The sequence below is a fragment of the Columba livia genome, chromosome 15 (genome assembly GCF_036013475.1).
Source record: "Columba livia isolate bColLiv1 breed racing homer chromosome 15, bColLiv1.pat.W.v2, whole genome shotgun sequence".
Taxonomy (NCBI): domain Eukaryota; kingdom Metazoa; phylum Chordata; class Aves; order Columbiformes; family Columbidae; genus Columba; species Columba livia.
This window is the reverse complement of record NC_088616.1, coordinates 16530898-16551279: the sequence shown is the minus strand read 5'-3', so window position 1 is coordinate 16551279 and position 20382 is coordinate 16530898. Positions and strand designations below refer to the sequence as shown.

The 20382-nt window shown below is 41.3% G+C and overlaps 1 long non-coding RNA gene across 1 annotated transcript; it reads right to left on the bottom strand.

Moving 5' to 3' along the window:
• Positions 1-3286: 3286 nt before the first annotated feature.
• On the bottom strand, positions 3287-14872 carry LOC135575523 (uncharacterized). The gene is made up of 5 exons (XR_010466413.1): positions 13784-14872; positions 13449-13682; positions 11984-12059; positions 5699-5912; positions 3287-3622 (listed from the first exon to the last, which is right to left on the bottom strand). It is a non-coding gene; the product is annotated as an uncharacterized LOC135575523 (long non-coding RNA).
• Positions 14873-20382: the final 5510 nt, after the last annotated feature.

The window sequence follows — 20382 nt, the reverse complement described above, 5'->3', positions numbered from 1 at the left end:
AATAGTGAGATTCTGTTGGTGGTTTTCAAGCGTTTTCCAAAACCGGACGGATGCTGCACGCTAAGTACTTCCACAGTCTGTGCAGGCAGAAAATATTTTGTTGACATGACAATAAAAACATTCTGCAGATTTATCAAATTATTTTCTCCTTCAGCCACAAGAAAGCGGTAGGATCAACATATTCCTGAGGAACAGAAACCTGTGCTCGGCTGACGTTGCCTTTGAAATGAAGCTCTAGAGCCTGTCCTGACAAGTGGAGGAAGAGATTTTCCACTAATCCTACCGATCCTCCTATCTTCTCCCTGATGTGGTCTCCACCAGCTGTTTTAGGCTATGGGCACACAAGTGATGGAATTGGCTTTTGGCACAGGGCACACAAGTGGTGGAATTGGCTTTTGGCACAGGAGCAGGATGCAGACATGGGGGTGAAGGAGAACCATGTCACGCAGATCAGCCACTGCCAAGACAGACACTTTCTCCATCCAAGACAAATCCCACCCTTTCCCACCTTTCCGGTGGTGGGGAATCCTGAGTCCCTTGTGCCAACCGCCATGGGCACCTCAGGAGGCAGGGGAGCAAGCGAAGAGGCACAACTTTTCTTTTACAATTTCCTTCATAATAATTTATTTCCCCCAACATCGATTACTGGTTGTGCTTGTGAGAAAAATGTGACCAACATTAATTCTTGCAGTTTTTTGTGAATTTTGCAAGTGTCTCAGAGAGAAGTGGAACTCTCAAGAAGCACTGAAGAGAGCAGGCTGCCATGGGCTGGGGAATGGCAGAAATGCCCACCTGTTTTCTGTTTGTGACACCGCTGCCAATGGGAATCATTCAATCACACAGCAAATCTGTTCCGATATTATTCTGTATTTGAAGGAAACACTCAACCAGAGACTTATTTTTCTTTCTATAGTGGAGTAAATTTGCCATCGCTGCAAGTGAACTGCAGTGACCCAATTCAGACCAGAACAAAAACTTGATTTTATTTCATTGTAATCAGAAATTTCAGAATTTAAGAGGCAGAAATCATTGACTTATAAAATTAAACACTGTCTGAGCCTTTGGAGAGCACAGGGGAGTCTGAGACCCAGGGAAACTTCTGATTCCCTGAAACTCTTAAGTAGTCACCTAAAAATCTTTTCAATTCTGGCCTGCCTACGTTTTCTGCAGGTGCTGGAGATGCTCCACTTGCTTTTCAAGTGCAGTTCACCCTTCAGTCCCCCATTTGTTCCCTGCACACCTTGTGTCCTGAGACCCCTTGAGCAGTTTTCATGTCTCTGGGCTACAATATCTCTCTGTTTCATATCTGAACCCATCCCTTCCCTTCTATATCTACATTTCTAGAGTATCTCTTCTTGTCTGGTATTACTTACTCCTAATGACTCTAATTATATTGTGGAGCCCTGTCAAGCTTTTAGGAACAAAGCTGATGTGAAGGATGCTATACAAAGTGGACCTCTATCAGTAGGGAATTTGCACTGTGGCAAAGAGACGAGGAGGTTGTTTGGTCATTACTCTTGTCTAGAACAAATTGCACATAATAACCTTTAATATTTTTCTATCAGATTTTGTTCCTCAGACAGACACGATTTTTTTGAAAATTAATCCACATTTAACCGAATCATCTAAGTATATCTGAGTCCCCAAAATAAGATACTTAATTGTGCATTAAAAAATAAACAAATGACTAGCTCACTGAATGTGGCCCTTGTTTCAGTGCCCTTGACATAGGCTTAGGAACTCAAAACTTTTGTGTTGACTTAAGATAAATGCCGCGAGACCATTAAGCGATCCATTGTTCTTATGGTACCCAATAATCTAGTCTTTTTATTTAAATATGATAGTAAGTAATCCCAGAGCCAATGAAAGCATGGAACTGACTAGGTACTAGGTTCCACAAATACTATATTGCATAGAAGAGTTTAACTCTTTATCTGAAAAACAGTTGGCTGTTGCCATATTAACAATTATATTATCAGTTTTACTTGGCAACATTTATGTGTCAGAATGTATCACGGGTATCACAGCTTAGTTCCAGAAATAGGCTGTGATCTGGGTGACATCATACCCCTCTGTAAACCCCTTGTTTTCACTTTTCTTCCTTCCATAAACACTTGTACCCTCAGCCCTATGCTGAATCCACTCAGGCCATTAAGGCATAATGAGCTCTTTCCACCCTTCAGCCCTACAGCATGTCAGGAGGGTTGAAAAGTTTACCAAAACAACACGTTTTGCCACTGGAGTACAGGAGGTTTTGTGGTTCCACTATGGTAGAGCAGGAAAAAAGCAAGAAGTCGTACGAAAACCACAACCATTGTGCAACAGAGACACCAAAGGCTGTCAATGACTGAACCAGGCTGTCGGTTCACTGCGTGATGTAAAAGGACAAGAATGCGTTATGATGGGGAGGTGTAGCTCCTGTAATCAAACAACAGCCCTGGATGAGCTGTGCAGATTGCGTAGCCCGGGGCGGGCACCAGATACAGCCCGGTGAAAGACGATGAAAAGCCAGGAGCAGGCGGAGCTGCAAGTCTTCTCTCAGGAGCCTAATTGGGATGTTTTGAGTAGCGAGTGGCCGTATCCTTAAAAACGAAGTGGTAGAAAGTGGCGTTGTGAAACCGCATTGCAAAATTCAATTAAGTGAAGTTACAAATAGCTGTGCAATTGTCTGTTGTCCCAGAGCAGGGAGTCTGGGTGCCTTTTCCATGATTCACAGTGAAATATTACACTGTCTTTTCCATTTTTCACAAGTGTATATTAGGAAAAAATAATTGTTTTATAGCATTCAAAGAAGAAAGTATTCTGCTACCTTTATGTTAATCCTTTCCTTCAAAAAGTAGTGAAAGATGGAAGATAAACAAAAATATGTCATAGGTTGCCGTGGTCAACTCAGTGTCTTCATGAACTAACCCGCAGACCATAATGTTTTCCTTTATTTTGATGGATCAGTTTTCTGGATCTCAACCTAATTGGGTTTTACATTCAAAATCTAGAAAAGCATTGTGGAAGTTATGAGGCAAACAAACAGACAAACTCCACCATTGAATTAAGAAATTGTCTCAGGAATCGCTCAGGAAAATTAAAACACCTAACTTCAGTTTAGAAATTGAGTGTTCGTACCACATTAAACTCTGGGGCAGCGTTAGTCAAGTCTTAGCATCCCAGCTTTGATTTAAGAGTTAAACAACAGTGGATTTAAGGCACTTCTGTCAGAAGCTGAAGAGAAAGTTTATAGTATACTTTAAGGTTTCTAGGGTTTTTTTGGAAGTTCCCATGAGCTTCTTCATGCAAACAGCTCTTCACAGGACAAAGAGCATCTGAATGTTGGACCTTCCTATCAATTCCTACACAACTTTGGAAGTGACACAAAGCCCAAAACCAATATCTGTTTAATAATTTCTTGGTGTTTGTTGTTCATTTTATTATTTTTTTTCCCCCAAAAAAAGCCAGAGGCAAAATAAACGAGCCAGGGGAAGAATATGGTGGAATCGTAGAACAAACAAGATGGCAAAATAAGAGAACTATTTTTTAATAAGCTGGGAATTTGCCTCAGAATGCGGTTCCTGGAGGAGAGGCAGCTTCTGCGAGCTGGCCGGATTCCCTGTTGCAGACATACGGACACCTGGAAGAAAAGACAAAAGGAAGTTTTATTCTTGTATAATCCTTAGGTTACATTTTTGTGGCAAGCGTAAGTACTCCTTATTAAGGAAACCTTGAAAGATTGCAGAGCCTGTGCACTGCAGCTCTGACGGGTTCAATGATGAAGAGGTATAAAACGGAGATCTTCACTCCCCGTACAAATGCAGAATAACTCCGTTAACATTGATGGAAAGTTGGTTTTGGGAGCACAGTCCAGCTCATGAAAACAAAATATGCAAAAAACTGCAGTGGGGCTGGGGAAGGAGAGCAGGGGGTAATGCTAAAAATAAAAGCTAAATTTGAATTAAACTCTTCTTGATCTTTAATGAATTATGTTTCCTAAGGGAAGAGAGGAATAAGAACTGTGATGAGGGAGAAAAATAGATTTTGAACATTCGGAAGATATTTTCCAGGGTCCCAGCCTTCAGGCTGAATGGAAACAGAGCCGGACTCACCTGAGGAAAAACACAAGATTAATGACGAAAACTACAAAATGTAAAAGAGAAGAAAGACATAAAGGTCTCTTTCTCTCCCTGAGACTGAGCAAGGGATAGAGAAGGATTAGAAGCTAAACATTGTTCATCTGTCAACTTTTTTTCAGACTTAATCTATGGAAAGCTTCTTAGCTCTGTGATGGTTTTGCCAGTCTATCATGATTATTTATTTTTGTTTATTAACTTGAGGCTAAGACTAGCTGTTGAGCTGATGGGAGGGAGCTCTGGAGCAGCACAGCATCTCCTGGAGAGGTGATACAGAGTGTGTTCCAGTGGCACGATGTTGTGGGGCTCCAGGAGGGGACAGGTAGCACTTGATGCAGCTTCTCCTGCATCTTTTTTAGTATGAGATAACCTGAACTATGCCTAAATATTGGCAACCGGCCTCAGCTGCTTTACAGTGTTATCTGGTAGCTCTGGGCCCTCTTGCTGGGGATATCTGTGGTGAATGAGCAATAGCGAAAGAGCCAGCCTGCTTCATCAAATGTTCTCTGAGCTATGTGTGCTATTAAATGCATTAATTTTGTTAGTTTTCTCTTGTTGTTGGGAACCACTGGGGCACTGCACAGAAATCTCCCTTTATACAGGAGGTCTGGAAATGGACATTCAGTGCTGCCTGTGACTTTAACAGGAGCTGAATGTCTAGAAACAAGCGCAGAGTGGGGAAATCTCAAGCCTTCTTAAAGCACCAAAAAGGAAGGAGGGTATTTCCTTCCCTTCCCTTGCAGAGATTTTCTTTAAAATGATGTCAGTCTGTTCTGGGCAAAGTATGTGCTAACGCATATGGAAGTGCATCACTCAACTAGGTTTCATCCATCACTTGTGACCTTCATTTTTCAAGGGAAATGTGTTTTGCTCTCAGGACTATAGCAGCGGTATTACCAGTGCTCATTGTCATACTCCATGAGCTGCAGCTACATCGACTTAAACAGCAATTACAAGGCAGTCTATGATTAACTAAAGGCGATATAAAATGGTCATAGGCATTGTGGGAACTGGTAGGACTTTAGCTCCATGGATCTAGTGTCTGCTGGGCTGCAAGAAGAAGATAGAGCTGAATCTCTTCATACACTGAGTATAGTAAAAAAGAAGGAGGTAAAGTCAGATACGTCCCCTCTCAGCAGGACCTGCCACAATCAGCTAAAACTGATGAAAGATCCAGTCCTGCTAAATCACTGGTTTAAATAGAAATAAAACAGTGGATGTGTTACAGAAGAGCAAAAAGGGTGTTTCTGCCTACCCAGTCACCAAGGTGTGATTCACTCGGTGTCAGCAGCGTGGTGGGGCACTCCCACACCCGCCAGCTGCTTCGTACCAGACGTGGAGCTGGAGGGCACAGGTAGCAGCACTCCTGATCTGTCATGAACTCCAGATTTACATGGTCACACACATCCTGTCCTTGGATGTCGCAAGTCAACGCGTGTCAAGAAAATGCGTTTGTCAAACGTATCTGTTGACTTTTCTGAGCAAGTTGCACAGATGCTCACCTCTCCTTTCTAAAAAAAGGATTGTGCTGCAGCCAACATTGCTATCAGAGCTCAGGAACAAATAAACGTGTGGCTCACCTCCAAGGGGCTTTCCCCCTCGTTTCCTCACAATTGACAAAGAAGCCAATGTTGTTTAAGAGTAGGGCAGGATGACAAATCCATACATGTGCTCTACTTTGTAGCTGTCTGAGCCTGCTGCTGCAGAGTTCTCTTAAGAATGACAGCATTATTATGTATTTCCTGGCAGAGACAATCTAAACCGATGCCCATTTTCTTCTTTCCGCCATGGGAACTGCAAGAGAAAAAAATCAATTGTACCCCAGATGGATTAAAATAGGAAATATCATCTACAGTGTTGGAAAAGCTGGTTGACAAGGAAAAAAAAAAAAAAAAAAGAAATTAAAATAATAATTCAAATCTTAAAATCTTACCAGTGGACAAATTTCTGTTATAATTTCGTAAGTGGATGTAAAACTGGAATAATCTCAGCAGAGCAATTGTGTTCTGTTATGCCAAGTTGTATCCCAAATTACTTCAGTTCTTTCAATGACATTCTTTGGGATGTCTACCAACATGAAATAGTTGAGTTTGAAACATGGACCTAGCAGAGGAAATCTTAGCCAAAAAACACAGAGAGGTGCCCATCGAGCATTCACAGCATGGTGTTGATCTTTGTCAGAATTTTCCTAATAACAAATAACCAATTAACCTAGTCCAGCCCATTGGGGAACCTGTGAGCTTTGCACGCAAAGGAAACAGAGCTGTGTCGTGGAGGGATCCCACGCAGCTCATCGCAGGCAGAAGATCTGCTCCTGTGCCTCCCTACCTGCTCTCCTGTGTCTGAAATTGCCCGTTGCTGGGGAGTCTGGCTGGAGAGTTAATCTGGAAGGGCTATGGGGAGTTTGCCTGTGAACTTACAATCTGATAAGATGGAGAGACAAACCAGAGCTGGCTAACAGCTCTCTTCCTCCTCCTGGTTCTGCTACTTACCTCTGACTGCCCTTCTGCCAGGTTGTGTGTTAGGACTGAGAAATATGGACTTGCAATTGCACAGAAACTCCTTGTAACCTCTGACATGATTGCCCGCTTCTCATATCTTAGAAGCCTACTTAAATCACAATAAAACACGCTGAAAGTACCCCCCTTCTTCCTCCCGTTTCCTGTAATTAGAGTTATGCTCTCCTCTGACCCTCATAATGACTGTGGGTTTACCAGCTACCAGCATGTCAAAGAGTTCCTGCTGGAAGACCTGTGGGTGAGTGAGAAACAGCAGCACTGAGAGAGATGGAGAAGAGTTTGCACGTGGAGGAAAGGTCTGATGGCATCACCACTGAATTTTGATGGTGAAGACTGGAATATGTCCTTAGATGTTTCGTGAAACAGAACCGTGCTTTAGGTGACCCCGCTTGAGCAGGGGGATTGGACATGATGACCTCCATCCTCAACCACTCTGTGACGCTGTGAATCCACCGATTAACGTTTTTTTGTCCAATATATGCAATTTCTCACTCCCTTAGTTTCCTATTTTATGTATCAGAAGAAAAAATATCTTCCTGCCTCATGTCTTCTGCTGAGACCTGCCTCACACATATCTTGTGTTGAGACAGACCAATAAATCTGATGTCACTCTCCATTCGGCCCAGTTTGGGAGGGGTGGGTGATGGGAGGTGGGGTACTGGGGACTGGAATATATTTTCTATTTGGCTTCCAGGAGTTAAACATCTTATATCATTTTATCTTCCTTTAAACTGGCAATTTTCCCATTGACACACTGGGTGGTAACATGGCTCCACCGAATTCAAACTCCCTCCTGGGCTCAGTGGAGCCAGAATTTAATTCAGCGCCTTTTGTCACATTATCCTAGGTCAGCTCTAACATTTAGGTCTTTTAGAAATGATGTATATGTCCCCTGAAGCTCCTTTTCTCACTGAAATGACTGAATTAGTAAGATCTGGTCTTTGACTCTTTGAAAATGCTATTAACTGTATGCGGAGGGATGTATATTCCAATGACCAAAGATTTTGTTGGATGATCTGGTCTGATCTACTATGTGACTCACTCAATGTCATTTCAACTACAGAGTTCTCTAACTCCTTGATTAAAACATGTCTTATCTGTAGGCATCTAGTCACCATCTGAAGACTCCAGGAAACAGACAGATAAACCCCTCCATCCCTTTGCTGCAATCTTCTCTTAGACTTAATTCTGTTTCGTCCTCTTTCCAACCTGTCACTACATACAGTAATGAGAGAATATGTAATACAGGGAGAGCTTAGTAATTTAGAAACAAAATGAATGATATCCCTCAAAATTAGAGACACGTGAAACTTATCATTATATATTAGAATGTTTTTAATTTAGGAAGAGAATTTCAGTACGGTGATTTGGGAAAATAAACGTGCTTGTTTCCACATTGCTGAGATTTTGACTTCGTTTTTCACTTACCAAAACACATCAAGCAGGTCAGAGCCCAATGAGAATTCCACCTACCAAATTATGTTTATAATGAGTACAAATGGTTGAAAATTCTGAATTTTGAGTGCTTGATGAAAGCGTGTTAATCACTTCAATTTTCTAAAGTGAAAGAACACGTTCTGATGTAAATTTTGTCAAAGGCTCTTCTCCATCTCCATTTTCTGTGTAAATAATAACATGTTGGTTGAGTTTGTTCGTTTTTTAAATGCAGAGGTCTTCACAAAACTTGTGGTTCCTCAAAAGCACGATGTGGTTTACACATATATAATACTCAGAGAATGAAAGCCATTAATCAGACAGCCTAGTTTGTGACTGTAAATAAGAGATCACCTTTGCACTAATGCTTTGCCTTCACTAGAGAATAAAAAAAAAGAAAAGCTAATTTATAAATCAATCTAGTCATTGAATTAAGAAGTCCATGGAGACAACAATTTCTACCTCAAAATAAGTCAGTCGCCACTAGTCCACCTACCCAATCTCCAATAGCAGTCGACTGCTTTGAAGTAAAAACATATGGGTTTTTTCCCATTAAGACGTATGCTAAGATCAGGAGGAAGATATGGAGAAAGGTCAGCAAGGATCCATCTTTAAAAGGGACAGATTGCTCATTAGTGAATGCAATATATGTATCGCCACAGCAAGAATAAAATGTAGTGATTGTAACTCAGAAGTATGAATGTTTTCTTTGTCAAATGTCATTCCCTTTAGAATTTGGCAATAGTAACTTAATGTAATTTTCTTTCATGTGAAATTCAGCTGGGCTGTGACTCTGTATGTAATCTTTTTCTCATGATAGTAGTATAATTTGACATATCAACTGTATATTTATAATGCAAATAAACTTCATTATGACTCCCCAAAGGGATCTGATCTAAATCTTATTGAAAGAAAAATGGAAAGACTCCCATTAACTTCTCCGATCTTCGGTCAAACTATTGTAGCTATAGAATTCTTTCATGTTCCCCCTTCATGCTTTGCGTCAGAAACCACACATATTTTAAATCTGTGTATTTGAGTCATCACTTGTTTTGTTCCCATTGTTTCACAAAGTGTTAGGGGTGCACTTACAATGTAAAACAGAACAATTATCATCTTGTTTCGGTGTTATTATCTTGATGGCAGAGTGCACGAGTATGACAACACTAAAATCTCAAGTTTACATTAGGTTGCATGGAACAAATTTTGCAGGAAAGTAACTGCTGACTTCTGTAGCATTGCAATTAGTTACAGGGGAGCAGAATTTGGCCCTGTTTCTGCAAAATAACTGTGGCTTTCCTTAGCAGTCTGATCATGTCATAATTCACTTTAATGCTCATGTATACTAGCCCAAGGGCTTATATAATTATTACGCCTGTCTCATCATGAAAAAGGGATAAATCACACCTGAATACAAGAGTAGGAACTTGTTGTTTTGTTTAGATTTTAAACATTTTAAAATCATTATTAAATGAGCAATTTATGTATGCCCTGCAGTAGAGGGTACAAGTCAAAGACATCCGGGTACTTCTTAGTACTAGTGCTATGAATTTTGAAGAGTAAAATCTCAATAGAAAGAAACATTGATTAACGAGGTTGTGTTGAATTTATCTAAATATGATGCAAGGAGTGAAAAATAAATACAAGCTCATTGTACATAAACTCCAGTCCAGTTGGATTTTACAATATCCTAAGCCACAAGATATCACATACACGAAGGACTCTACTTATGCAGACATCCATTAGGAGTGTATTTACAGAGAAGCTTCTGAATAACCCAGACAATCATTTCTAGTTAAGATAAAGTCCCAGAAGGTGGGTCTCTCTGACTGGGGAAAAAGAGACTTCCACGTTAGCTGGGTCTGGAACACGTAAAGAAGTAACGAAAAATCAAATATTCTATGAAAGCAAATATCAGAGAGATGAAGATATCTGGGGCCTCACTCAGGGAAGTGAGTAAAAAGAGTCACTTTAACTTCCATAGCCTTATATCAAGGTCTTCTGAGAAATGCAATGGCAGTGTTAAAACCCTGGAGTATGGCAGAATGAAGATCCTGACGACGTATTATGGGATGATACAGATTCTTATTAAGGAAACATGCCATGCTGCTGGAAGAGCCCTCAAAAGCACTGAGCAAGCTGTTTCCAATCACTCCATGGTTTGAGTAAATTGAACAGCTTCCTCCCCACATCAATTGCAGATACATTCAGACATTCACCATTAGCCGGTACATGTTTAACTTTGTGACTTTCTTCTGATTCATTTAATACTTGTGCAGACAACTCTTATAAAGACCACGAGCGTTGGCTGCTGTAGGAACTGTAAGGAGTAGGAGTATGGGGCTGCAAAAGGCAGCTTCTTTTCTTTATTTTCCTTAAGTTTTATGTTAATGTTCTTAAATTCCTTTCTTCTACAGCCGAACCAGCAGCGTTTGTATGAAGATAGATTCTATATGACTGCATTATTCAGGGACAGTTCCACTTCTTGGGTCACTGTAACTGTATAGTTATAACATTCCCCCTTTTCATAACGAATACATGATAATTAGATCAGCTTTACATCCTGTGAGGAAGAGGACAAGGCCTGGATGTTAACATCCTGCCTACTCTGTCTCAGGCAAAATCCCTTTTTTATTGTATCTTCCATGCTCACTCAGGCAACTTCTGCTTTGACACCAGCTGCCACTGGCACCATTTCAGGTATTACTGAGATTTACAGCTTTTTTGCACAGTCCTGTGCAAGAGTCTTTGGGAGTTACTGATATTTTGAAAACAATCCAAATTGTTCCTCTGTTGCAAGACTTGTGCAAGCAAGAAGAGACAAAATCTGAGGAGGCCACAAACTCTCAACTACTTACTGTGCTGATTCAGTTATTTACATCAGCCAGGCTCTTGTAGTTGCCTTTTCTCATGCTTGGGAAGACCTCTCCTTGTGCCAATGTCCATGTGAGGAACTGCTACATCTGTTCTGAGGTTCTTACCAATCTTCCTGCACCCTGAAGCAAAGCAGGAGGTAGCAGGGAGAGGGGAAGACAAGGGAGACCTACCCGTCCCAAAGTATACTGCTTACTTGTTTGTCAGAGAAAGTGCTTCTTTTCAATGCAGTTGGGTTTTGTCTGTTGCTAATTTAATTGTGACGGTCCCTAATTTAGATACTACAGCTGGTACAAAGCGGGGATAACCAGGTGTTGCAGCAGCAGGGAGAGGAAGGGGCAGAGCTGCAGCCCACAGGACAGCAGGGGTGTCTTCAGGCTATTTGGGTGAAAAAAGCACCAATGTGGAGAGAAGGGACCATAGGGAGCCGGGCAGAAGGACTCGCTCACTTTTCAGCACAGTGACAAGGATGTTATACCCCCACGTTAGCCCTGGATCAAACTTCAGGTCCAAAGCTGTCACGTGGCTTTAGACACAATGTCTACGACTCCGACCATGGGTTTAGCTGGCAGATACTTGAGTTGATGTTAATTGACCCATCCCGGATCCAAGACCTTTTTATCTTTGTGGCAAAGCTAATCCTAGATCAATATAGTGAGTCTGGCATTTACTTTCAGCACAGCTCAACCCAAACCCTCAGGTTTAGGTAAGGCTGTGCTCTGCTCTACGCTATATTATTGTGTTCAGATAGGCTACAGCAATATTCCTGAACCCAGGTGTCTGTAAACCCTTGTGACCCACTTAAATCTGAGCTGAAGTGACACCTCTAGCATCTGCTACAGTATTTTGTAAGCAAAACTGAATAAACTGAGCTAATGTCAGTTTTCCTCATGACAATTATCTTGCATTTTTTCTGAATGCTGACTCCACCATACCCCAGTGGGAATGAAATGCAGCTCAGTCCTGTCATCTGCCTAATCTTTATCTTTTTCTACCATTGTTGTCACCTACCATGGGTGAGCAAATCTCAATCCTTACCTTTTGTCAGCAGTTTGTTCTTTTGGAGTGAAATCTCTAGGTGCATCTTATGAAATGAGTCCAAGTTCATCAGGATCTGCAGGAAAGCAAAGGCACATTTCAGACTGAAAGCAATGGAGGCTCTCGTGGTAAACCTGTGTTGTGAGGATGGCAGGGAGTAAATAGCGTGATTTGTCCCACTGAAGTGTTTCAACCAAGTCTGTGAAATCGTGGTTGTCAACTGTGGATCATGCAAGTGTCGAAGGGAAGCACGGGTTAAAGGCAGAAATCTGGTGAAAGAATGTATGCTTTGTGCAGGGAGGTTGTGCATTTAACAGATCTCTACTGAATCACTTAATAACATACCAGAAGGCAGCGAATTTACAGAAAAATGGAATTACTTAGGATTTCAATGTTAAAATGTTAAAAGGCATTCCCCCTGACTGACGGCACATCACTAGCGCGTGAGACATTACTTCTGCCACAGTAGTTCAAGTTGTGTGTTCTCTCTATTCAGTTTTTTATTGTGGATCTCTGTATTAATTGTTCTGGCTCTGCCATGCAGCAAACAGACATTCATGTTCCATGAAATCACAAGCTGAGGATATTTCACCACAGCTATAAATAGGGGAGCTTTTAGCGAACCCTCCTTTCTCGATCATCAAGACATACCCTCTACTATGGGCTGTGAGTGAAGCTGAGGAGGATGGAAATTGTTTCTCCAGCACTAATGGTGCTAAGAATTCCAAGCCTGGATGCCAAGAGGGTGATGAATAAGAGCTAAACCACCTTGATGGATCTTGAGGTTTCACTGGAATTTCTCTTGCCTTGGAAACGGAGCCCAGCCATGATAAGAAGTGCCACAGCTTTCTTCACTGATGGATCTTCAAAGAGATTCCTCCTTCGAGGTACATCAGACATGAGGCTCCGAGGAGAACGGGGGTATTGAGGCAGTGGTCAAAACTTTAGTTTTATCTCTCATCAGTAGGTAACAAAGGTGTAATAGATACACTGTGAATACAGCTCTGTCGGGCCATTTCAGAGAAAGACTGAGCCAAAGCCACCCACTCCATCTCCCGCAATCCTCCTGCTAAAAGTCTCTGCATCAAAATGGTTTCCGAAGCACTTGCCCAAGGTCTCCAGCAGCACCTGGCCATTTTCGGCCTTAGGCCAGCACTTTTAGGAGCCTTTACAAATCTTAATCCCAGACTAAACAATTGCTATGACCTTACTGGGAAACTGAACTTCGGGGAAAGTTGGAACTTGATTGCAATTTTTGAAATATCTTCTGTAAAATTTATATATTTCGTTATGAACCACAGGCATTCAACTTTAATTGAGTAGGTGTTTTCTTGATGAGCCTAAGTGACTCACATAAATGGTCAGGGCAAAAGAAACAAGCAGAAATGGAAGCAGTATTTTTGTGCACAGGAGAGGAAATCCAAACTAGACAGATCCCAACCACTCTACAGGCTTGAACTCTTACCTCGTCAAGTAACAGCTCTGTTACAAGCAGATCCCTTGCTTGTGTTGTATTTGTGTTGTTGTAGGTGAACTCTCGTTGCAAAGCAAGAGCACACTTCAAGTTAGGCATCAGCTTAAGTGCCTTAGTGGTTTAATACTTCCAAGTTGCTTTGGACCAGAGGTGTGAGGATCTAATTAGGTCTTAAATTTCAGTGGCTGAGTCAACTGGCTGGAAGAGCTGTCTACTTCTTGTCTCCTAAGCAATCAAAAGGAAGGGAACAATAGAAGTGGTGATTAGCTCTCCCAGAAAAGCTGGCACTGATATTATCTACCTAATGGGATTAGTATAATGAATACCTTTATAGTGTAAAGCTAAATAAGAAGATGCTGATACCATGATATAAATACAGAAATAAATATTTTTTAAAAGAATCAATGTGATTGGAGCAGGAATCTCCCCGTCTGTCTGCACAGTTGATCTTGTATTACCAGGTAGTTCATGGTCCTGTGTAAAAAAAGAGTTTTTATTAGCTTTCATATCCTGTACATCCATTCTACCACAGCTCCTCACCTCAGCTGTCTTACAACAAGAACCATCTACACTATCTGGAAGAAAAAGAAACAATTCTTGAGCCCTCATGGTACAAAGACAAGTTTAGCTGGTCCTCCAAAGCCTTGAACTGGGAGAAATTGATTGATTTACAGTATGAGGAACCTCACAAGGAGTCTCTTACATCAGTAGGTTGTAGGTTTAATTCTACTGAAAGTAACTTTCTCATCCCCCAAGCATAAACTAATGAATCAGTAGTTTACTGAGTCAGCCAGATGCTAAATCTTTCAATAGAAGGGGAGAGGTGAAAAAGAAGTGTGCTTCAGAGGAACATCAGCATGTTATCCTCTTTATTTGGTGCAATAATTGTACTAATTAGGGCAACTTTTAATTAAACTATTTTCATCTAGATTGACTCACAAAATTGCAGTTATTAAGAATAAGCAAGCTAATGGCTCAGTAGTGCATTTTAATAGCAGGCGTGCTAACTACCAGAGCTTGCACCCCACAAGGTTTTCAGAATAAGCAAGTGGGTGTGTTGCACCCACTGGACCGACAGAAATGTCACTATTGTCCACACTGGTTTTAATCCTGCTCTTTCTCCACAATAGTCTAACTCACTGTATACTTGCCGCCTTTGTCTTGCTTGACATTTGGTCCCACACAACCAAATAGTGTCTGGTCTGAGGTGGCCAAGTAGGAGTTGGTTGTACTTTAGTTTTGTTTTTCTTTCTTTTTTTTCCAAACAGATCCGCTTGATAACAGAGCAGCGAGACAACCCCGAATGCCACAGGGGCACCCACTGGGGACAAGAAGCCCCTACCTACATTTTTATGGTCTGTCCACACATGAAAAGGTGCCTTTACAAGATGTCATTCTTCCTACTCTAAACATGAAGCCTGTAATTAAACGGGAAAAATGAAGTTACCAAGCAGTAAGCACTAAAACGGCTCGTGCTTCAATAGCGTTCTGTTCCTAGGAGCTTGGGTTAGCCTGAAAAGATGGAAAGCAGGTCACAGCTATTTCTAGGAGCTGTGGAAGTTCCTAGAGCCCTTGACGCCAGGAACTGAAATTTCCAGACACTAAAGAAGCGCTAAGGTAGAATACATCTAATACCAAGGAGTTCACAGTTGTTATTAATTCAACCACAAGTAAGTGCATTTCAGGTAGTATTAAAAGCTTGGATTAAGACTACGATAACAAGGACAGTCAGTTAAGGATAAAGTCCAGACTGACGACCCAAGCCCGTCAGAATGGCTCGTGGAAAAGAGGCACCATGACGTGAACAGAGATCAAAGTGATTTAGTTCTTGAAGGTCTTGTTTTACCTCTGTTTTGCAAATGAAGATCCTAAAAAATGTATAAATTCTTGTGATTAACTTAGATTAGGCTTTTAATTACTTTTGCAATCTTCCTTAAAAAGAGCCCTGAAATAGAAGAGTAAGTATTACTTACATATAATAGGCATTTTATAGTCTTCTTAATTACATATATTTCACCAATAGTTATTATGCACAGTCAATTAAACATGCAGTTAAAACACCTTAAATTGCATACCATGGACCATACTGAGTAAATAAATAATTAGGGAGTTATTAAAATGCAAATTCCTAACATAAAGGAGCAATTATGGAAGAAGAAAGTATTTTAGTTCATGACTTATTGACCGTATCAGCTTTTCTGGTGGGTCCCTCTGCATTAACGTGAATGTTGCTGACACAATAGACACAGCAGCAAAATGGTTTGTTTCGGTCAATGCCTCGTTACTTACAGCTTTTAGACCCTGAGATCTTGACCTAATGGATTTTAATGGCTCAGAAGGGAAAATGAAGCTCTCTGCATGCCCAAATAGTATATAACATTCTGGAAAACAAACTTTCTTTATGTATTTTCTCTGTATCTATCTTTGCCTATAACTCAAAATTGGTTTTTCTGGTTGGTTGGTTGTTTTCTTGTTGTTTTTTTCCCAGATTTAGCTAATGGAAAAGGAACCATTTTGTTTGCCAGACATCAATGAAAGCCGAGATCAAATGGAGCTTGGTTATGAGAACCTAGCATAGATCCCATCGGGGTTGAGACCGTTGAAGCTACAGAAGTGTCCAAGCTGAGGTGTGGACTCCTGCTTTGGCTTCATGGAGCTGCCTGTCACCTCCTGGCTTCTCAACACAAAGCTCAGCAATTTGACCACCCTGCCCAAGAGCCTATCCAAAGCAACATCAGGGTTTATCTCATCTCTTACGGGCACATACATTTTATTCTCTTCATACATAAGTCACTGGATGTTCACAGCTGGAGGTATCTTGAAAATGCCGTCCAGGGAAATCTTTGCAGTGTTTAGTTTCAGAGCTACTTGTGTCCTGTTTAAATCATGAAGAGACAAATTACAGCTCAGGAGCTGTTTCCCTTGGATCAGCCAAAAATTTGGTATACACATAGTTTCTCTGCACTAATAATCAAATAAAGAAACAAGTCTCTAGTGCCACACCAAGCTGTAGACTCTGAAAATAATTCAGTAAGCTCAGAGAGAATCTGTCCACTGGTGGCTGTAAACACAAAGGTTCACGTGCTGTCTGCAGTCCTGCCATCCCAAACCAAAGCCCAGCCAAAACCTGCAGGAGGACTGGGCAAGGACAATGCTCTGCTCTCCCCTTGCAGGACACAACGGTGGGCAAGATGGTCCTTTTGGTCTGACCCACCACGTGGGTCACGGCCACCCAAGGGTGACAGGGCTGTCCCACCAGGCTCATGCGTCCCACACACTTTTTGCTACATGGAGTTAGTAGCTGCTTTTCTATCACGGTCTATGAGATCTACGTTATTTCTGAAACATGGCACATTTTGTTTGTTTTCTTCTCCCTACAGAGACCAGACCAGTGAACTTGCCGCATAAATCAGAGCAACTGTTGCCCTTTGAACTATGTACAGTGGGGCTGTGTGTGTGCATTGCTACAATATATATGCTTTGCCATCAACTTCTTTTGTCTCTTTCCAAGTGAAAACTAACATGTAATGTAGTAAGGATCATTTTCCTTTGCAGTAAGGCACGCTGTGTATGTTGAATGAATTTTAATCATATAAGGAGCTGACTCAGATTTCTTAAACTAATAGTGTTTTTATTATTACTCTAAAAGTCCTCTATAAAAATGTTTAAATTCAATTTTGAGTCCTCTGTTTTCTTACAAATACATTTCTTTTCAAGATTTAGGAGGAAATTCCTATGCAACTGTGCTCCTAGTGAATGATATTGGTATTATTTTATGGACATTGATTCTGGTTTTGTTGCAATAACTTCCTTCTGATGCTGTGTTGTTTGCTATGACTTGACCAGAAAATCAAAATGAGAGGAAGACCTACAGTTCAGAAAATATTCATTGCTATACTAATTACATACAAGAGTCATTTTAAAAAATCACACATTGCAAAATTCCTCCAGGAAAAGAAAATGCACAGTGGTTGGAATAAAACATCTGATCACCTTTCAGTTCTATTGGCATGTGCAATGTGATTGTGTCAAGCCAGATTCTCAGCCAGTGGAAACCAGGAGAGCTGTGTTGCCTCCAGTATCCACCGCTTTAATCAGAAATAAATGAATCTTTGACTGTTTTATTGTGTGCACAAGGCAAATAAAATTAGGGGTATTTTTTAAAAGATCATTGCTTAGTGAAGTGGGGGAAAGGCACAAAACGCTGGCTGAAAGGATTCCCATTTAGGGAAGAAACGTGCTCCAGGGCAGGCGTCCCATCGAGTCCGTTCTGCAGATGCAGAGTGTAGTGGTTGAGTTAGAAATGCGGGGATATGGGATGGAAACCCTGACCATACACCTTTTGGACCACAGGTTCTCGCAAAGCTTGAGAGCATTACCACAGAGTACTGATCATTTTTAAGCTTTTCTTTTATAATTACTCGTGGCTACACAGGGACCCATCTATAGTCAGCGGAGCTTCCCCTGAGTAAAGTCAATGGTGCTCCTTAGAGTCCCTGCAAGGCTGGAGATACAGGCTCAAGCAAGACAGGACAAAGGAGAAAATTAATGGAAAAGAAAAAACCCACGACTTTGTACATGTGCTATTATCTCTCCAACAACTTCATTTTAACAAGTTTCAAGAAGAAAAGCAGCTACACATTGGAATTTTTTTCCTATCTGAAAAGAAGGAATGGTTTCTCACAAAACCATGAGAATTAATTTGATATGCAATGTAACCTGTTTCAGCAAATTAAGGAAATAATGTGTGGCATTCTTTTGTGAAAGAAAAATCCATATGCACCACTCTGCTTTTCCTTTGCTCTCCATTTTCAGTTCAATACTTTGAAAAAGCACGTGGGTCATATCTCATTAGATGTGGGCTCCTCTGATAAAGCATCTTTGCCTTAGATAGCACCATAAGTATGTGAATAGATAAACTAAAGGGGGATTAAAACTCATTATTTCGTTAGTGTCCCAGTGTTTAACTGTCACTGCACACTAAGAAAAACTTAGAAATACATAATGTGCTCACGCCATGTTTTCTTGCAAGCAAATGTTAAAAGAACCACAGTCACCAGTTTAAAATATGTGTGAATACATATAGTATATTTATATTGGTAAACCCAGTCTGTTTGTACTAGGAAATATTTTTAGCAAATAATTTTATTTATAACTTGTGTGCAAGCATTCCAGACATAGGTGGTCTGCAAATTCCAGAAGACACTATTTAAAAGGGAATTCTTCAACTGAAAAATCAAAGTACTAATATCCTCCTGAGGTGCCAGATACTGCTCCAGCTGGTACCAAGTGTTAATCTTTGGAGAAGTGAACTCATTTTTGTTTTGACACTAAGATAATGTTCTGTGATTTCACAGTGAAAACATTATCTATCCCTCCTCTTTCTACTTCCAATAAAGTTTTACAAGCAATAAAATAGCCTAGAGATCAGCTATCTTCCTGTTGGTGCCTTTGAATGTTCCCTTTTGATGCCTACCGCACAGAAACCTCCCTGGTGAATTATTGCAAGGAACACTTTAATACCACTTCTCAGCTTAGGTATGTAGTCTGAGCTGCAGTCTAGGGGATAGACAGGCACTGGGAAAAGCACACTCATTGAAGACAAGAATATTCCCTGATAGGAGGAAATCCAGGTTAAATATGGATTAAAAGCAACCTTTGCTTCCAAATTCTGGATGTTTTCTCCTTGTCTTCTCCTGACTTGTTCCCTTTGGAGGATGACAACGTGCTTTACCCCTGTGCCCAGACACTGGTGCCTTCCCCAGGGGGCAAAGAACGAGCGGAGGATCAGCTTTGCCCCGCTATGGTTCATAACAGGCTCAGCTCTAAACATATAATGACACTGGAGACGGGGGAACTCCTACTTCCTACCCTAAATAACTCTCTTGGGGATGATCCAGTTTGTTCTCAGCCAAGCACCATGTCCTTTCTAACTGGTATAGCTCGTCTACTAAAGTAGCAATTAGGAGAAACATCGCCAATTAGCTAATTGCATTTCTCACAGCTGCCTCAGTACAGATTGCCTTATATGTCATAAACTTCTCTATCCTTTACAAGTGACTTATCTCGGGAAGTATCTTTTATAACCAATGTGTTCATTTACATTTTAATTCCAGGAAAGTTGTTGGCTTTCCTGTTCCAGACTGCTTAGAACAATGCACCCGTCCAGGATTCCTCACGGGGTTTGCTGGCCCTACACTCACAGAGACCTGAACCTCAGCGCCCTCCAGCTCAGGAAACCACAGTTGCTCTTGCACACAGGAGAATATACACAGGGACACATCTCCCTAAAGATACACTGCTTCTAGTCCCTCTTGAGCATCCACCCGCTCTCAGGAACACGATATGGCTCTATATGGTCTGTGAGAGCTGGAACTACCCAAAATGGCAATTCTTGGCTTCCTAAGCTCTGAAACTTTTAGCTGGAGTGCACCAAGCCATGTTAGTCACTTCCTCCCTTTCCTCCTGGACCCCATTACAGGAAAGGAGGAACAATGCACCCTCGTGCAACTCAAGCCTTGCCTGGTAGGTGACACAGGGCAGCAGTGACACATGGCATGGGGACACTCGCCCAAGCACAGCTGCCCGGAGATGGAGCAGCAGCAATGGTGGAGAAGCCACATCTGAAAGGGTGTTCAAGATAACGTCATTCAGACTTTCTAAGATTAACCCATAAGCAACCTTTTATCTTCTTGATCCAGCACAAGAGAAGCTGTGGTTGCACTTCTGTATTGTCCACGAGCTGGAACTGCAAGGATGTGGCATGTTTTTAAACTGTCATCTGTCCTACTTCTGTTGATGTTTATTTACACGGTTGTGCAGAGAGATTCTTCTCTAGAGAAATACTCCCATGCCGTGGCCCCCTGTGGGCATAAACCAGATCTCTGCAGTTCTGAATGGCTCAAGCCAGTAATCAAAGGAGACA